This window comes from Peromyscus maniculatus, chromosome 6 (genome assembly GCF_049852395.1).
Source record: "Peromyscus maniculatus bairdii isolate BWxNUB_F1_BW_parent chromosome 6, HU_Pman_BW_mat_3.1, whole genome shotgun sequence".
In the NCBI taxonomy this organism is placed as follows: Eukaryota; Metazoa; Chordata; class Mammalia; order Rodentia; family Cricetidae; genus Peromyscus; species Peromyscus maniculatus.
In genome coordinates this window covers 49,200,143-49,217,449 of record NC_134857.1, presented here as the reverse complement: position 1 = coordinate 49,217,449, position 17,307 = coordinate 49,200,143, and the positions used below count along the sequence as shown (strand labels likewise).

General features: G+C 43.2%; 1 protein-coding gene across 1 annotated transcript in view; it reads right to left on the bottom strand.

Annotated features, from left to right (window-relative positions):
• Schip1 (schwannomin interacting protein 1) overlaps positions 1-16,992 on the bottom strand; it is a 690,937-nt gene extending 673,945 nt beyond the window's left edge. The window contains exon 1 of the mRNA XM_076574213.1: positions 16,948-16,992. The gene's annotated coding sequence lies outside the window, so the exon portion shown is untranslated. The remainder of the gene's footprint in view (positions 1-16,947) is intronic.
• Positions 16,993-17,307: the final 315 nt, after the last annotated feature.

Sequence of the window (17,307 nt, the reverse complement as noted above, 5' to 3'; positions counted from 1 at the left end):
GTTACAACACCAATTCAATTTTCCAAACAGTGTGGTCAATTTTAACACCAGACAAAAGAGCCAAATTTCACTACTCCAGAAATTATCTGCAAATCACTGAATAAATGTTTGTTGATGCCCATCTGCTGTCAGTGCTGTTTGGGTGCATGAATAATACATATTTTTGAAGATTTCAGAATTATTTCACTTTTGTAAAGTAGTATCTGCCTTCTGGAATTAAAATCCAGATTTCAGACCTCTGGTATTGAGTTCACACAATAATCTGTAGTGTGGGGCGTTTACCCACCAACCCCACAGCTTCTCGGAGTTTTCTTGAGTGCGAGCAGCAGGAAATATTAGATAGAAGGATTTATTGCAGAGAATATTTCAGAGATAAACAGATAGAAAATAAAGGATAGCCTCGAGAGAGCCTGGAACCTATTCCAACGGCCCGACTGTCTCTGGCCCAGGGTATTTATAGAGACGCCAAAGGGTGGAGCAAAAGACCTCCTCCCCCAGCAGAGCCAAGTGCAGACCATCTCAGACACCTGCACTCAGGCCCGTGGTTCTGATCATCCTCTATTCGGACCTGCTGGGTAAAGCCACGAGGAACCCGAGAAGGGGCTCTCACACTGTAGGAAAGTAAAATGAAATTGACATGTTAAAGCTATTGTGAATGACTGGAAACTTACTGGCAGTATTTGTTTCGCCATGCCAATGTTAAGGCAAATTTGTTTGTTTGTTTTGTTTTGTTTTGTTTTTTGGTTTTTCGAGACAGGGTTTCTCTGTGTAGCTTTGGCCTTTTCCTGGAACTCACTTGGTAGTCCAGGCTGGCCTCAAACTCACAGAGATCCGCTTGGCTCTGCCTCCCGAGTGCTGGGATTAAAGGCGTATGCCACCACCGCCCGGCAAGGCAAATTTGTTTTAAGAGAATGGGGAGAAGGAAGCAGGAGGGACAGATTTAGAGAGAATATGCTCGAAGTATATTATATGAAAATGGCCTTATATAACACACAGAGAGAGAGAGAGAGAGAGAGAGAGAGAGAGAGAGAGAGAGAGAGAGAGAGAGAGAGAGACTTATCTTCCACACAATTTCTTGTGATCAAACCTTTTGTAAACCAAGTCTATAAAAGGCCAGACAAAGACAATGTTAATATCTAGAAGCATTATGTGCCATCTCTAAAGTTCTTAAAGTTGACAGGTGGGATCTTCATCACCTACGGGTTTGGCAACAATAAATGACCAATGATTATTGCCCTTCACTGGAAACTGTCTAGAAACATCATTCACAAGAATCACTGAAGAAATTGGCCCCTAGTGCCTAGGGGAGGCAATTGTTGCTGCATTTCTTACAGCGTCTCAGCCACACTGGATCTGAAAGAGGAAAGGATTAAAAAACTGAGGTGGAGGTAGAAAACAAACATGAAGAGGAAAGAGTCATGTGGAAAAGAAAAAGAAGAGAAGAGAGAGGAAGGAGAGGGATGATCAAAAGGAAAATGTGAAAAATAAGAAATCTAGGTATGTGTCAGAGATGGAAGTGTTAAACATGACCAGTGGCTACCACAAGACATCAGGCAGTTGTGACCACAGTACCACACTCTGACGAGAAAGAGGCTTGCAATTCCCAATTTCAGACACAGATTTCCAATCCAAAGAGACTTTACTTGGAGCTCCCAGACGTGGTAGACCAAAGGGGCGTTTCTCTATTGGGAAAGCGTGTGCTTTGACCACTAGTGGACAAGTCTCTAGAACTGAAGCAGAGGAGATAGAGAAAGGCCAGGGGTAGAGCAATGAGGCAGCTCCCTCCTGGAGAGGCTCTCCAAGCTTGGATATGTCAACAGGGGAGGGAAGAAACCTTTTACCTGGGGAAAGGGCTGACACAGACTGGCTAATCAAAATGCTTAAGGTATAACCATAGGAAGTTATACACAAATGGTTGAAATATTTAATTCTGAATAAAAACATAGGATGTGCATTCACCCCATCCCCATGTCACCACAACGATTTAAGGCTCCTCTTTGCATATGGGACACTGATCAGTCCTGGCAGTCCGCGTTCCCTCCTACAGAGCTTCCGCAAGCCCCTGCTTGGCACTACCCTCCAAAGTGAAGCCAACACTAATAAGAAAAAATTATGAAGTCATTGAAGTGTAACCAAGGAACCAATCTCCTAGGAAACTGCCATCACAGCTGACCCCGGAGTCACAGCACTAGACTTGTCCTGACATCACTTAGCTAGCAAAATGGATGCTAGACACAGACCCGTGGATGCTGTCACAGGCACATGTGACTGGTAGAGCCTGTGAACCTGGAAAAATAGACACTTGAATGTGAAGAGAGATTCACTTGAGTAATCACAAAAGCACCCACTATAACTTTTCACTTAATACTCATAAAGTTTAGCAAGTCTCCCTCTACATTCATTTTCATTCCTTAGCTGTTGGACAAATTATCTGAATTACATAATTACAAAAGTAAATACAATGCATGTAGGTCACTGTCCCATGTTCTGTACCCAAAGCAATGACTAACATAGATTAGAGGACCAAGTCATCTTTGTTGCACAAAAGAGTGAAGAATAAATGGACACAGTAACCAGTATTCTCAAAAGGCACACAGCTCAATTAGTTATAGCAGGTCTTCATGAACTTAATAACTTTGGGCTTTCATGATGCCATGGGCATCTATCCTATTATTTTATAGTGGAGAATTTTTGGTCACTTGAGATAGTTGATTAAGGGAAGGTTAGTTAATAATACATAAAAGATGATTTGTAAAGATTGTGTGTGTGTGTGTGTGTTTGTGTGTGCACGTGTTTGTGTTTATATGTGTGTGTTGTCCTGGTGATTGAACCTAGGGGCTTCACACATGCTCAGTCATCACTCTGCCACAGAATTACACCCCAACCCATATTTGTAAGGATTTTTATCTCATTTTTTTCCTAAAATAAGTTTAGATACGAGTCTACAACATTTTCACAACTACATCAGCCCTGCTTAAGACTATAATTAAATTTGTTTCAGAACTTCATATTAAAGTTGATGTTAAAAAATTTATTAGTTCTTGGAGAATTTCATAAAATATACTTTGATCATGTTCACTCCCTCCGCCATATTCCCCAAACATCTCCCATTTTCTATCCATAAAATCTATGCCCCTTTTAACTCATCAAATCCAATTTGTGCTGCTCCTGTACTATCGTGTTGTTGGTTGTTTTGGCTCTTTTGTGGGGGCCCACCATCCAGCTCCCAAATAAATCCCACAGGGAGGCTTATTCTAAATCATAAATGCTTGGCCTTAGCTTGGCTTGTTTCTTGCCAGCTTTTCTTAACTTAAACTTAACCAGCCTGTCTGTCTTTTGCCTCTGATCTTTTCTCGTTCTTATTTCTGTAAATCTTACTCTTACTCTATGGCTTGCTGTGTAGCTGGGTGGCTGGCCCCTGGAGTCCTCCTCCTTCTCTGACTACTTCTTTGCCCAGATTTCTCCTTCTATATATTCTCTCTGCCTGCTAGTCCCGCCTGTCCTTTCTCCTGCCTTGCTATTGGCCGTTCAGTTCTTTACTAAACCATCAGGTGTTTTACACAGGCACAGTAACCCAGCTCCACAGAGTTAACAAATGCAACATAAACAAAAGTGACGCACCTTCAAATACTATTCTACCACACTGTTGGATGTGTGCCTGTCCACTAGAGCTTGGTTGACCTACCACCCTTAAAGAAAGCTGACTCCTCCATCTCTCCCAGCAGCGATCAGCTGCCAACAGCTAAGAGTGAAACTTCATTCTCTCTTCCCTCTTCACGGTGATGTTTGTCTGGCTTGAGCTTATGCGGGAGTTGTACATGCTGTCATGACTGTTATGAGTTCTTATGAGCAACTGCCATGCTGTGTCCTGAAAATACTGTCACAGTGTAGTCATCCACCACATCTGGCTTTTACAATCTGTCTGTGCCCTCTTCAGCAATGATCTATGAGCCTTGGGAAGGGAGGGTATGAGATAGAGGTCCTAGTTAGGTATTTGGAGATCAAAAACTTTTCTAAAATATATTCTGTATTTCCTTGTTTCTTTAATAGTATTTCACCTTTTCTTGATGACTCAAGGTTATGAAAATGACTTACTATTGTGGGACTCAGAATAATTCCTGTCTGTAAGTATGAAGCATGGGAGTCATCATCAGCTTGTGTGCAGAATGTCCAGACTGCACTACAGTGGCAGTGGCCTGTAATGTGCCATCTTAGGTAATCTTCTAGCAGTAGATTTTTTTCCTACTGAGGAAGGAGACGGAAGATAAATTTTATTGAGATTTGCCCACAGTGTTTCTATGAAAATGAGTAATTCATTTTATTTATTGTTACATTTTCAGACTATATTATCATTACTATTTCTAGCTCCCTTACTGGAATTCGAGTTGAAGGAGGTGAAGCAATGGTTACATCTGATTTCCTTTGTGTCCCTTCTCCACAAACATAATGTTCTGGTCCACGGTAAATACTCAGTTACTATTTATGAAATTAATTCCATATAATTCTTAAAAAGCAGGTATTAGCCACTTGTTTTAAATGAAGAAAGTGGGATTCAAAGAAGTAAAAATAACCACACACAGTGAGTGGCCAGCTTGTAATTGATAAGGTTTTCGGTCTAGATCTGATACCCATGTTCTCTTTGGGTACAGAATCACAGTTACCTATGTGGGGTACTTCAGCACCACATTAACCTGTGTAATGCCGTGGTCCTCACGCAGTGTGACAGTGGAGACCAGGATCTCCAAAAACAAAAGGAAGGCCCTGCATTGTCAGATGGACAGCCGTCTCCAGCTTAGCCCTTATTTCTGAGTATAACACAGCCTCCACAAATGCCAACACGACCTGATCACAGCCTTTGCAGGACACTCATGAGCCTCACATGGTAGGTCCTCGGGGTAGGTGTCACTGCTGCCCACCTCGTGTGCCTCTGGGCCCTGGGAGGATTTTGTACCATTTGGGGTTCAGCACATTCAGGTGGACAAACCTAGAAATGAGTTCTCTGTGGCTGGTGGGAACAGCCCCAAGTCACAGAATTTGAATGCCAAATTTGGAAGGAGTTTTAGCAATCATTTAGTTTAAATTCCTTTTGTTTTGTTTTGTTTTCATATAGAAACTGAGACCAGAACAGCTAAGTGACATGGCTGAGCTCTCCGAGAACCTCGATCATGAGAGATATGATGCCATAGATGATAGATGGGGAGGGAGAGGAAGGGTAGGGGATAAAGCAGGCTGGATGCAGTGGCGGGAGATCAGGGCTGGAGAAGATTGGCGAGTACGGCTCCAGCAATTCTGGGGACACTGTCCACCCAATCAAGCCAAAATAGGAGGCTCGGGCCAAGTTGGCTAGAGCTCTGGCAGGATACCCTGGTCGCCAAAGAACAGGCTGTCTGGCATCCAAGCTTGGGCACTTGCAAAAATGAGGCTTGGTTAAGAGAGTACAGTGGCTTCCACACTACAACGCTAGGCAGCAGACATCTGCCTTCACCGTGGATTTGGGCAAATTCCCTGTAGAGGAGACATTCTGCTGCTTCCAGAGAGCCAGACCTCTGAGGACTTTGGCCACCCCATCCCAGAACTTTAGAGAGGAAGCAGGAAGATGCCCCAATGCTCTCCCATCCTTGCACCTTCTTGCCCACACACCCCATCCTGTAACCTCCTCTAGCTGAAAAGCCTGACTGAGGGGTACCTGCAGAAAAGTGGGTCGGAAAGGCTGCCATATGGCTTTCAGGGCAGGGATATAAAAATACAAGGGTAGTCATTCAGAAACACGTATATGAATCTGAACTATGAAAGCTAGTTAGAAAGGAAGGAAGGAGGGAGGCACTTGAGTGATACATTTAGGAGAGAGATCAGAGATCAAGGTCAGGTGGGTCTGAGAGTCATTCAGTCATTTGCTGCTTTGGCAAAGTTGGCTGATGAGAACCTGTGTCCTGGCACTACAATAGGAAATAGAGGGTATTATCAGGACAGATGAGCAGTTCCCGCCTTGGAGACATTCAACACCCAGGGTTTTTGCATATGCATGTGCATGGGGTTGGGGATGCAATGCAACAGATGCTTCTGGTGTCGATAAATGTCTTCCTTGGCTCTCTCTTCTTCAACACATGTCTGTGGGCCATGCTGAACTTATCTGCAATTCTCTGCAGTCATCTGTTCAAAGCACAGCTCAGACCAGACCCCCCAGGGTCCACTGTGTGCTTTCAAAAACAGCCTTTAGTCCCAGCCCTTGGCCATTAACAGAGCTGCAGTGCACTCCTTAGCTGGTCCTTCCCAGGCAGACCTAACTCTGCTTGACTTCTCATCAGGGTCCTGCCTGCTAAACAGATCATAGCATGACACACATCAGTTCTCTGCATTTCTCTAGCATCTATCTACTTCCCTACCTGGAGTCACTCTCAAGAAACTGCCTCCATTCTTAGCTCAAGGTTGATTCTTGGGTGGAGAGGGGTGTTCCACCCCACGCCACAACCACTGGGGAGTGGGAATGTGAACTCATTTAACGGATTGAAATGGAAGAAAAGCAGGAAGAAGGTGTTGTTAGGTTGGCCATGCTGGGCATGTTAGGCAAAGGGATCCGTGTCCAGAAAAGCAAGAGAGACTCTCCCTGGTGCAAGAAAGAATATAAAGGGCCCAGGCATGGGTGGATGCTAGTGAGTGCAGCAGGTTGTGGGAAGGCTGTGAAGGGAGGGGACCTATCATCTCCTACCCTTGGAGGCCTCCCCACAGAGCTTTGCATTTCTCTTGAAAGCTGATGCAAGGCTTGGTGTCAAATGGGGCCTAAGAACAATAGGATCTGCAGAGTAAATCCCTTCAATCCAATTTACTGGCGTGAAGATTGCAATGAATGAAAATAAATGTTGACTCCCCTCTCTTAAATACACTGGGAGACAACCCAGATTTTCCAAAGCTGAGCCAAAGCGAACACTTCCCCAAGAACAGTTCATTTCCATTCCAATTCTTCTCTTTTTACCTAGAGGAGTCTTAGCATTAGCCCCCAAACAGCCTCTTAATGTTTAATGTTTTGCTAATATAACTCACCCGGAACTACCTAAGAGCTATCTGGAATAGGGAAAAAAAATGTTCTATTTTTAAAACGCCATGAAAAAAGACCCTCGCATAGAAGCTGCTCCCATCCAATATCTGAGAGAGCTACAGTCGGTATGAATAATTCAGAAACAGCTTCAGACAAATGATCCTGGGATTATATGGAAATATAAAAATCCCTCCAGAGTCTGCCGCTCCTTTTATTAAAGCTCGGCTCACATTGAACACTGTTTTCTCTGGGGTCATTTCTGGTACAAATGAGCAGTCAATACTGTGGGATCTGCTCACGATCGTGCCCACATGAGAGCAGGCAGAGAAGGCATTTGGAGTTTTAAGTCATTTGTATCTTGTAAATTATTAACCATTGTGGGCTGGGTAAAAATGTAAGAAAATTAGTCTTCATTTGTTTACCTAATTATTAACTGGACTCCCAAACTTCATTATGACACATACAGGGGCATGTGGCACTTATTAAATGTGTGTGCTGTATGTGCACAGATGTGACATAATTAAGCAGTGATAAAAGTGTCATCTAAAAGGCAACTAAAAGAGCCTTGTCAGTCATGTGGCAGGCAGGATGCTCCGTCCTGACTTTGTTCATTAAGGTATCTTTGCAAGGTGAGCCAGACTAGAGCTCTCTAAGAGAGTGGATGCTGGGAGCTAGACTTCCCCTGAAGTTTTATGTGACCTTTGGCATCCCCCTCCCTAAATGAAGGCACTCTTAAGAACAAGTCATCGTTGGCAATCACATCTGGCATCCAGTGTGTTGATAAAGCCACCAGGTGGGCGTGATTTTGCAATGTCAAAAGGAATGACTGATGGCGAGGGGATCCTTGAGGACAATTTCAGTGCAATGAGGGAAAGATGCTGTCTGTGAGGGGCAGAAAGCTGCTTGGTTTCAATGTATTGAAGCTAATGGATCACTTTGTACTAGGAAGATGTCAGGATGAGGGTGCTATCAGACCAAATGAGCTCAGTTATTTAAGCCTATGTCTTATAGAGTCTCTTGAGAGCATCTCATCTCCAGTGAAAATTTGACTTTGCACACAAAATGAACAAGCTAAGAACTAGTGCCGGGAAATAGTATTAGGGATTTCGTTTATTTCCCATGCCAATGAACACATTTGTTTATTTGATGCATCATCTTTCCATGGCAAAATAATTGTATAGAAGAGATTGAAGCAAAGGTAAGATAAAGGTGAGAAAGAAGCAGAGACCCAGGAAGGCAGGCCCAGGATGGTGAACAAAGCTTCACGCCTGTGTAATTCCCAGCAGTCAAAACAAAGAGGAGGAGATCCACAGTCTCCATAGGAACCATGATGAACAAAGATGCACAATATAGCCAAGATATCTACTTTCCTAAAGCTAGGTGCTGATCTAAATTCAGTGGGCAAAGATAGCAAATATTCACATATGCCATGAATTGCTGTTTCTCAAGCCATAGGTTGCATTGATAGACCTACTAAGAAAAGGATGGCCATTAGGGTATTACCCTCACTATAATTCAATTCTAATTTAGTGTGTGTGTGTGTGTGTGTGTGTGTGTGTGTGTGTGTGTGTGTGTGTGTGTGAGATGTATACAGGAATCCAAAATAGCCAGAAGTGAGCCACCCCACATGGGTGCTGGGAACTGAACTCAGTTCCTCTGGAAGAGCAGTAAGTGCTCTTTACTGCTGAGCCATCTCTCCTGACCCTTCTTTTTATTTATCATTATCATCACCATTATCAGTAGTATTTATTATTATTATTATTAGTAGTAGTAGTAGTAGTAGTAGTAGTATTTACATGTGTATGAGCACACAAGCACGTGATGTGCATGTGTGGGCACACACCGTGACAGTCAGAGGACAACTTTGTGGGATTACTTCTCTCCTTCCCCCTTTCTGTGGGTTCCAGGAATCAAACTCAGGTCGCCAGACCTGTGCAGCAAGTGCCCCCACCTGCGGAGCATTCTCTCTGGCCCTAATCTGCATTTTCTGCATCTCAGATACTACTAATGCTCCTGGTCTAAGGGATGGGCTTTGAAAACTACTGGCATAAATGGATCTAGCAGAATATCTAACAAACAAATTCATAATACCACAGTTCTCTCACGATGGTAAGCATCCTTAGAGATGATACTATGTCATCAGTCATATGTTTTAGGAACCAGATCAGATGTACAAATTATGTAGACAAGCCAACCACAAAGACCGCGCATATTAGTCATCTGAGTATAAACCGAGACAACTATCATGACTTGAACAAGTCGTTATTTTGTTAAACATGTTTTTGTTTTGTTTTGCTTTGTTTTGTTTTGTTTTTCAAGACAGGGTTTCTCTGTGTAATAGCCCTAGATGTCCTGGAACTCGCTCTGTAGACCAGGCTGGCCTAGAACTCACAGAAACCCACCTGCCTCTGCCTCCCAGTGCTGGGATTAAAGGCGTGTGCCACCAATAACAGTCATTATTTTGTAACAGTGGTTTCCAGCTGCTTCCCTCCCTTCCAGCTTTCCTCCCCCAATCAGTTCACTCGGAAGAAGAGCTGAAGGTTTATCTGCGGCCACAGACAGTTTGCTGGATGGTTCAAGATCTGCTTAGTCAGGTCAGTCCCCCGTTACCACAGGAAGTTCTGAGAAAGCAGATGCCCCAGAGATGTCAGGACTTTGTCTCTGAGGGCCTTATGTTTGCTGCCTTGATGTGAGAACAGACCTATTATTCTATCCCAAGAGGCACAGCTTGGAAAGAGGAGGCGCCAAAGCTGTGATTGAAAAGCCATGTGCTGGTGAATATCTTCCAGCCTGGTGAGAATGAGAGCCTCTACACCAGGACTTTAAGCTCAGTCCCACTCCAGGAGAAAATTTAACCCAGCACTTCCCTGTGCACTGAACAAGTATCTCCGTTCTCTGTCCTTTCTTAAGGAGCTCAAAGAGAGCCTCATTCTGATATGAAGGCCTGACTTCATCAAAATTAGCTTAAATTCCGCACTGACACAGTAAAGAAGAAATCACACTAATGTGAAAAATGAATCTAATGTTCTCAGGCTAAATTCTGGAACTGAATGGAGTGTGACTCTATAGATGAGGGAAACAACATATGAAAACCAGGAATAGAGCCTTTTTCATTCATTTTAATAACTGACAATGATTTTAATTATTTGTTAAAATCACTCAAAGTATATTTTGAACATTAATGAAGGCTGAGGAAGCTGAGCCCACTAGACAGCCCTTGACAATTTAATCTTGGCTGGAAAACGTGATAGAACCTCAACATTCTTGGCAAGAATGTCCCATCTCATGAACTAGGTTCAAATTATTCTATGTAATTACTTTATGCCTGAGGCTCTTAGTTACATATTTGAAAACAAAATTTAAACCACTATAGTCCTTCTCAAATATACTATCATGCTTTTATGGAATGCTCTGGCTTTAAGTATGTTTTATCCTGGTATGAGAATTCTAAGGTCCCAAGAAATTAAGTGCTTTGTTGACAATTAAACACAGAATCATGTCAAGGTCAGACTTGAGGTATAAGGGTACCACCAATTCTTGTCCATCAGGGTACTAGTCCTATGGGAAGGCTGGTGAAGGGGAGACTGTATTAGAAGATTGGTGCTTAATAACCCTCTCCCAATTTCTTAATATGTGAAAGAAATCTTCAGAGGTCATGAACAGAGAAGGTCTGTCCCTTGCTTGGCATTCTGTTTGGTCACATTTTACTGCCTCCTCCTCCTTTTTCCTTTGATTTTGAGCAGCAACAGGTTATTTATGAAAACTCCTCCCTTTTCCCTCCACCTGAACCAATGGCATCTGCTTGCCATGCCTTCAGCTGGGGCTAACTAGCTGACATTTCTACAAATGCCGCCAACATCATGGAACACTGTGTTATCTCCTTCCAACCACAATTCCGTGCTTTTCCTATAGATTCTTTTTCTCTTATCCTACGTCAGTGTGGGAGTCAAAACCCTGCCCACCCCAATTTGCATCCCCACGACTCCTGTGTGGCCTTCTCTAACACAGAAATGGCTTTGCAGTGGCTCTGGTAGCTAAGATGGGTGACACTAACTCATCCCTAAGTGACTGTGGGTCTAAACTTTCTGTCTGTTTATAGTCCTTGGAGCTGCATACCACTGTGATCTACCTGTTGCCTTAAATGCAGGTGAGCCTCAAGAATCATTTGCTAACTACTAATATTTATTAAACTTGCTATTACATATCTAGAGCCAGAGAATTTTGTTGAGTTGAAAGGGTGAGTGGAAAATTGGAGAAACTAATAACTGATAGAATACATAAAGAATGACAGGTAACATGAAAATGAGTTGGTTATACATGTTTTCCCCAGACAAGTTATTTTCCTAGTATTTCAGAAAATATGTTTAATAAACACAGTCAAGAAAACTATTTCAAGACTCAAAATGCATCTGGTCACAAAAATCACTGAAAATTAGTTTTTGTTATCCCAATAAATTTTTTTGGAAATTTTAAAGCCACTTACAATTTTACTCATGTGAGGAAAACATTATTGCCTAAAATTAAAATGGATTGTTTGTGCTTACCACAGAGGAACTTCTAGAAAGCCCAGAAGATGCTCAATTCCACCCACAGGCACGTGGCCAAGAATGCCTTCCACGGCCCACAAACCCTTCGCTGTTCCAAGTCCTTCCCCATCATTCTCAACAGGCTCCTTTCCCATCTCCGTTTTCTGTCTATATAGGTAGAGAATCACCATAGCAACACTCTGAAGTAAATCAATTCGGCTCCTGCTTTCTGGATGGTACAGCCTTGTTCAGGGGTCAGATTTCAAAAGAAAGCAAAGGACTGAAGCTCCTGACAGATGAAGGAGGCAGAATTTCCTGCTAACAAAGACAGCTCCGATGAAAGGAAGCAGAAGATGATCTCATCATCATTACAGGGCCAGAGTGAGAAAGAGAGAAAGACTCAGTTTTCTTGTAAGGAAACTTTTCGGCATCCCTGAAGCAACACGGAAACCATTTAAGCTAAGGAAAAGAGCACACGTGGTTTCTTTATTTGAAATGAGGCTATTTCTTCATAGCCAATTCTTTATGGAAACTCCCTTTAAAACATTCATCTATTTCTTCTGAAGTTACCAAGATTGTTTTTCCTACCCAAAGTACCAAGAGCTAACAACATCTGACCCATTTCACTAGTGTGATTTTAAATGTAATAGTGTTCTGTGTGCTAGTATGTACAAGTGTGTGTGTGTGTGTGTGTGTGTGTGTGTGTGTGTGTGTGTGTGTGTGTGTGTGAAATATAAGACTTAAAAGCACACCAGAAGTCAGGGGGTCTAGGAATTAGCCACAGCTCAATTGTTTACACAGAAATGTGACCTGAACAGGTTGCTCCACATCTTTGCATCTCTTATCCTGTACACTCCACCAGTAGAACAGGCTAATCGTGTCTGTGAACCTACCTCACAGGATTATTTTTCTCGAGGATTTGTGTAGAGAAAAAAAAAAAAAAAAAAAAAAAACCTCCATCAATCAATCATATCTCTGTTTTGCTGAGGGTCAATAGCAGAAATCTTGGTGACTCTGAAAACATGCCCAGGTATTCTAGGCATTCTGTGCCTTTACACCCAACCAAGTCTTGTGTGCTTGCAAAGCTATCTTTAGATAACTAAGGGAAAAAGATCATGAGCTAAAGAGAAGATTAAGAGGCTTAGAGTCAATCCCAGATCTGCAAGTGAACAACAGCCCCAGCTTGTAAAGTCACCTGCTCTGGCACCATTTCCTCTCCGACTTGTGTTGTGCTTTGCTTCTATGAATGCTTGAGTCCCCTCTGGAAATGACACTGAGGACTCCCAACAGATTTGTACCTAATAACTAGGCCTTTGGGGGAATGATTAAGTCATGGAGCAGAGACATCGTGAATGGATTACTACTGCCTAACTAAGAGCTCAGACACATAGCACTAGTTCCTGCCTTTGTGTTCCAGTCTCCTGGTGGGGATTTTCCATCAACCTTGTAGGGATCAGCACCCAAGCTGCCAACTTAGAAAGCCATCCTCATCAGAAACCAAGCTGACCTTACCTCAATTTGATTGTTTATTTTAACACCCAGCTTCCAAAACTGCAACAAACAATTCTTTCTTTATAAGTGATCCAGCCTCAGGCATTTTGTTAGATTATATAAATACAGTAAGTGCCCGAAGTTGATAGCTTTCCCTACTGATTTTGGAGAATGTTATTGATGTGAAGTTTCACCATCTGGTCTTTCTCCAACTTGTCAAGACCACCGCCCAGTGGTCTTTCTGCTTCTTTGGGAATAATGACAAATGTTCTAGGTTTGGGAGTAAAAGAGGAGTGTCCATGGATCATTTCTGGTGAGGGCGGAGCACAACATGAAAACTACAGATTTGGGCCATTGTTTGCCAATACATTTGCCCTAAATAGAAGACCCAGCTCTCTCAGGACATGGCTTTAAATGAGACCTGACTGCCTTCATCAATAGGTCAACAATCCAGCTTTTTCGCCGACGGCCCCCGAGGCCTGCATGCCTGCTGTGATGAGCACAAGACCTCGCGTTTCCCGGGACACAAACAACAAGCATTCTTACTTCAGTTCAGCCTGAACCCGCAGGAAACGAGTTAAGCCATGATCAGTGCCGGACACAGGGACAGACAGGTTTGTAACAGTGACTGCGGAGTGAATCACAATGGATGAGACCTTCCCCTTCAAAGGAACTGAGAAGCCTGGTGTTCAAGTGAAGCAATCGAGCAGTAATGCAATTAGCACAAAGGCAGAACCCATGAGGCTGCTGCAAAGATGTAAGGTAGATCACCCTTCTGTGCCTTACATTGGCAAACCAACTGGAGAACACTGGTATTGTGTTCATAGCTGCTCCCTTTCTACAAAGGGGTCTGTATCCAGGGCACTGACTCAACGGTGTGGGCAGCAATGAAGGGGCAGTAGAGCATGCGCTAGTGTGCTCACATGGAGAGCTTTGTCCCCTAAAAGTGGCTAAGTTTGTGGCTTACTGCAATTAAAGCTCACGTGTGGAAACCATTCCAGCAGAACCCATCAGAGCTCTTTGCACACAGGGAATGTTTAGATGATTTGGAAGAAAATATGGCTTTGGATGGAGCACTCCTCCTAGAGCTCTGTCAGGACCCCTAAAAGCCCCTAATTCTGGTTCAAACTATTTCTTTCACATTGCATGTTTTTTGATCCTTAATGAAAATGGTCTAGACATTTCACACTATGGATTAGAATGTAATGTTTTTAATTAAAATTCTCACCCAATGTGTTTTGATCATGTTTTTTCCCCCTTCTCCAACTCTTCCTAGGTCCTCTCCAGTTCCCTACTCACCCGACTTTATGTTTTCGCTCTCTCCTCCAAAACTAAAAACAATTAACAAAAAAACAAAACAAAATCCCATGAAAAACAAACACGAAAATCAAAACAGACAAGCAAAGGATAATAAGACAACAACAACAACAAAAGTAAACAAAAATCCACAAACATACCTTGAGTTAATTTTGTGTTGGCCAACTACTCCTGGGCATGGGCCCTGCCCTGCAGTGTGGTTGATCTACCTAGTGAGACTTCATTGGAGAAAACTTACTTTCTTTTGCCAGAGGGGTCAGTTAGTTAGTGTCTTGGTTAAAGATAAAGGACCCTGTGTTCACGTCCCCATCCCAGTGCTGGGACACGGGTATCTAGCTGAACTTGGGCAGACCTTATGCATGCTGCCACATCACATGAATTTTAATTTGAGATGTTTTACAACTGGCACTACTCAAGCTATAAAAGGTACCAGAGGCTTTCAACAAGCCTCGTGTGACCCACAGAAACATTAACACAGCTCCTCACTGCTCCGTCCACATTGGCTTATCTCTGGTTTTTTCTCCTTCTCCCAGGCTTACTGGGCAGTAGATCTGAAGTCAGAAGAAGGTCATTTTTACGGTGATCTAAAACAATGTCACTATACATTTTTCTAAACACAAACTACACCATACCATGTGAACCCTAATACAAACTGAGACTTTCATACAAGGCACCAACGTGAATTCATCGGCTGCAGTAAATGTTGGCAGAGAGAGCCTCTCTTTGTCCAGTGACAAAATATGGGAGGTATTTTGGAGCATACTGAACGCTGTACCCCTGCTCCGTTTTGCTGTGTCCCTAAGGTTGTTAGAATGTAACCTATTCAATGTAGTTTTCCGCCCCACCCGTGGCTGGTGCTCAGGTTACCTCTTGGCCCTGTTGATCACCTGATCACAGGATGTGCAACTTCAGTCAGCATGTCTTCAAGGTATTTTATCTTTGTGAGGTAAATGGGCCTGATGCTAAGTCCCTGATCCCATCCTCCCCGAAAATGTGATACAATTCTAGACCAATACAGGAGACTACAAGACTAGCTTTCAATATACCTTTGTGCAAGGCCCATCTCAGTGTCCATGTTCCAGCAGGGGGCGTGGCAAAGAGAGAATCTTTTCTAGCAGCTTCCAAGCAGGGAATCCAGCCCACTGCTGGGAGTAGGGGTGGGGGATGGGGTCCCAAGCTCCGTGGTGAACTCTGGGAAAGCAGTTAGTCTGGTTCTTCACAGCAACAGCCTCAACAGATGGAAACTGCTATTTCCCAGCTGCTGGGCATTGGCAGACCAGCCAGGCAGGGCTCTGGTAAATAGAGTTCAGTCCCAGGGAAAGTGCGTCCACCCAATCTCGTGAAAGCAGACCATTTGGCCATTTGGCTGCCAAGAGATGCATAAATCATACCAAAAAGAAGAAAGCAACCATGACACCATGTGAAAATTGGGTCTCGTTCAGACAGAGTCACAGTGAAAGTTGTAATGATATGCCACCACACAAATGTGGGTGTTTTAAAAAGTAAATTTGTTTGCAGACATAGTTCTCCATGAAAGTAAATAAACACAAACATAATGAATTCGTTTCCTTTCCCCCTTTTGACTTCAGGACCGGTGTTGACGGAGTGATCAGTGTCCATTTCCCCATGAACATGTCTGTGGACAGAGGTAAATAAAAATCCCAAAGAAGCACTCCCACTATGCAAAACCAAGGAAGAAAAACATTTCGTATGTTGCATCCTTTTCTTCTTCAGGAAAATACACTTTATAGAGATATGGACCAGAATGTATGGCCTTACCTAAATATTGGTTTGACTTCTTAAGGACATAAAGCTATCTGTTCCAAAGCATCAACGAAAACATAATTGTTCACTTCTAGGACAAGGGAAAACCAGTCGTCAATCTTGTCTCCAGGATCCCATTAGTGGAAGCAGGTAACTGCTTTTTATAGACAAGTCCATTTGAGGCATAATCCTAAAATTGGTTCTTATCAAAGTTCTACCAGTAAATATGCACACAGAATTACACCGAATTACAATTAGCAGGTTGAGAGGATCATCCCTATGCCAAGGGGATGAAGTGATAAGAAGGAGCTGCATGCAGCACACCTTCCAGGTGAGCTCAGAGGCAGGCAGGAAAGAACAGAGTTCAAACTAAATACACCATCCCCCACCAGTCATCAAAACACACGCACAAGCACACATGAGGCCAAGTCTTCCTCTCCCAAGTCCAGGGCCCGTCCTAACCCACACCAGACACTGTGATAACCCTCACCAGAGACAGTGATAACCTACACCAACTGCCATACTAACCCTCACCATTACTGTAACTGGGTTTAAGATCACCACATGAATGCATATATGGGTGTGTCTATGAGGGTGTTCCCAGAAAAAGTTTAACTGAGGTGAGAAGAACTGTAGCTGGACTTTTTGCCAGCCCTGTCTGGGCCCGTAGCCACTCAGACCCAAATAAACACACAGAAGCTTATATTAATTAAAACTGTATGGTCTAATGGCTCAGGCTTCTTGTTAGCTACATCTTACATCTTAAATCAACCCATTTCTATAAATATATACCTTGCCACGTGGCTTGTGGCTTACCGGTATCTTTACATCTTGCTTCCTCTGTGTCTGGCTGGCAGCTCCTGACTCAGCCTTCCTATACCCAGAATTCTCCTCTCTCTTTGTCCCGCCTATACTTCCTGCCTAGCTACTGGCCAATCAGCACTTAAATTATTAACCAATCAGAGCAACACATTCACAACATACAGATCGATATCCACAGCAAAGAACTGCCTTGGATATGGGCAGCATCATCCCATATGCCAGGGACCTAAAAGGGAGAGAGTGAGCTGAGAACCAACATTCTTCTTTCTCTGCTTCCTGACTGTGGATGCTGTGTGACCAGCCATTTCATGCTCCTTCCATCATGCCTTCCCTCCCACAATAGATGAGATCACT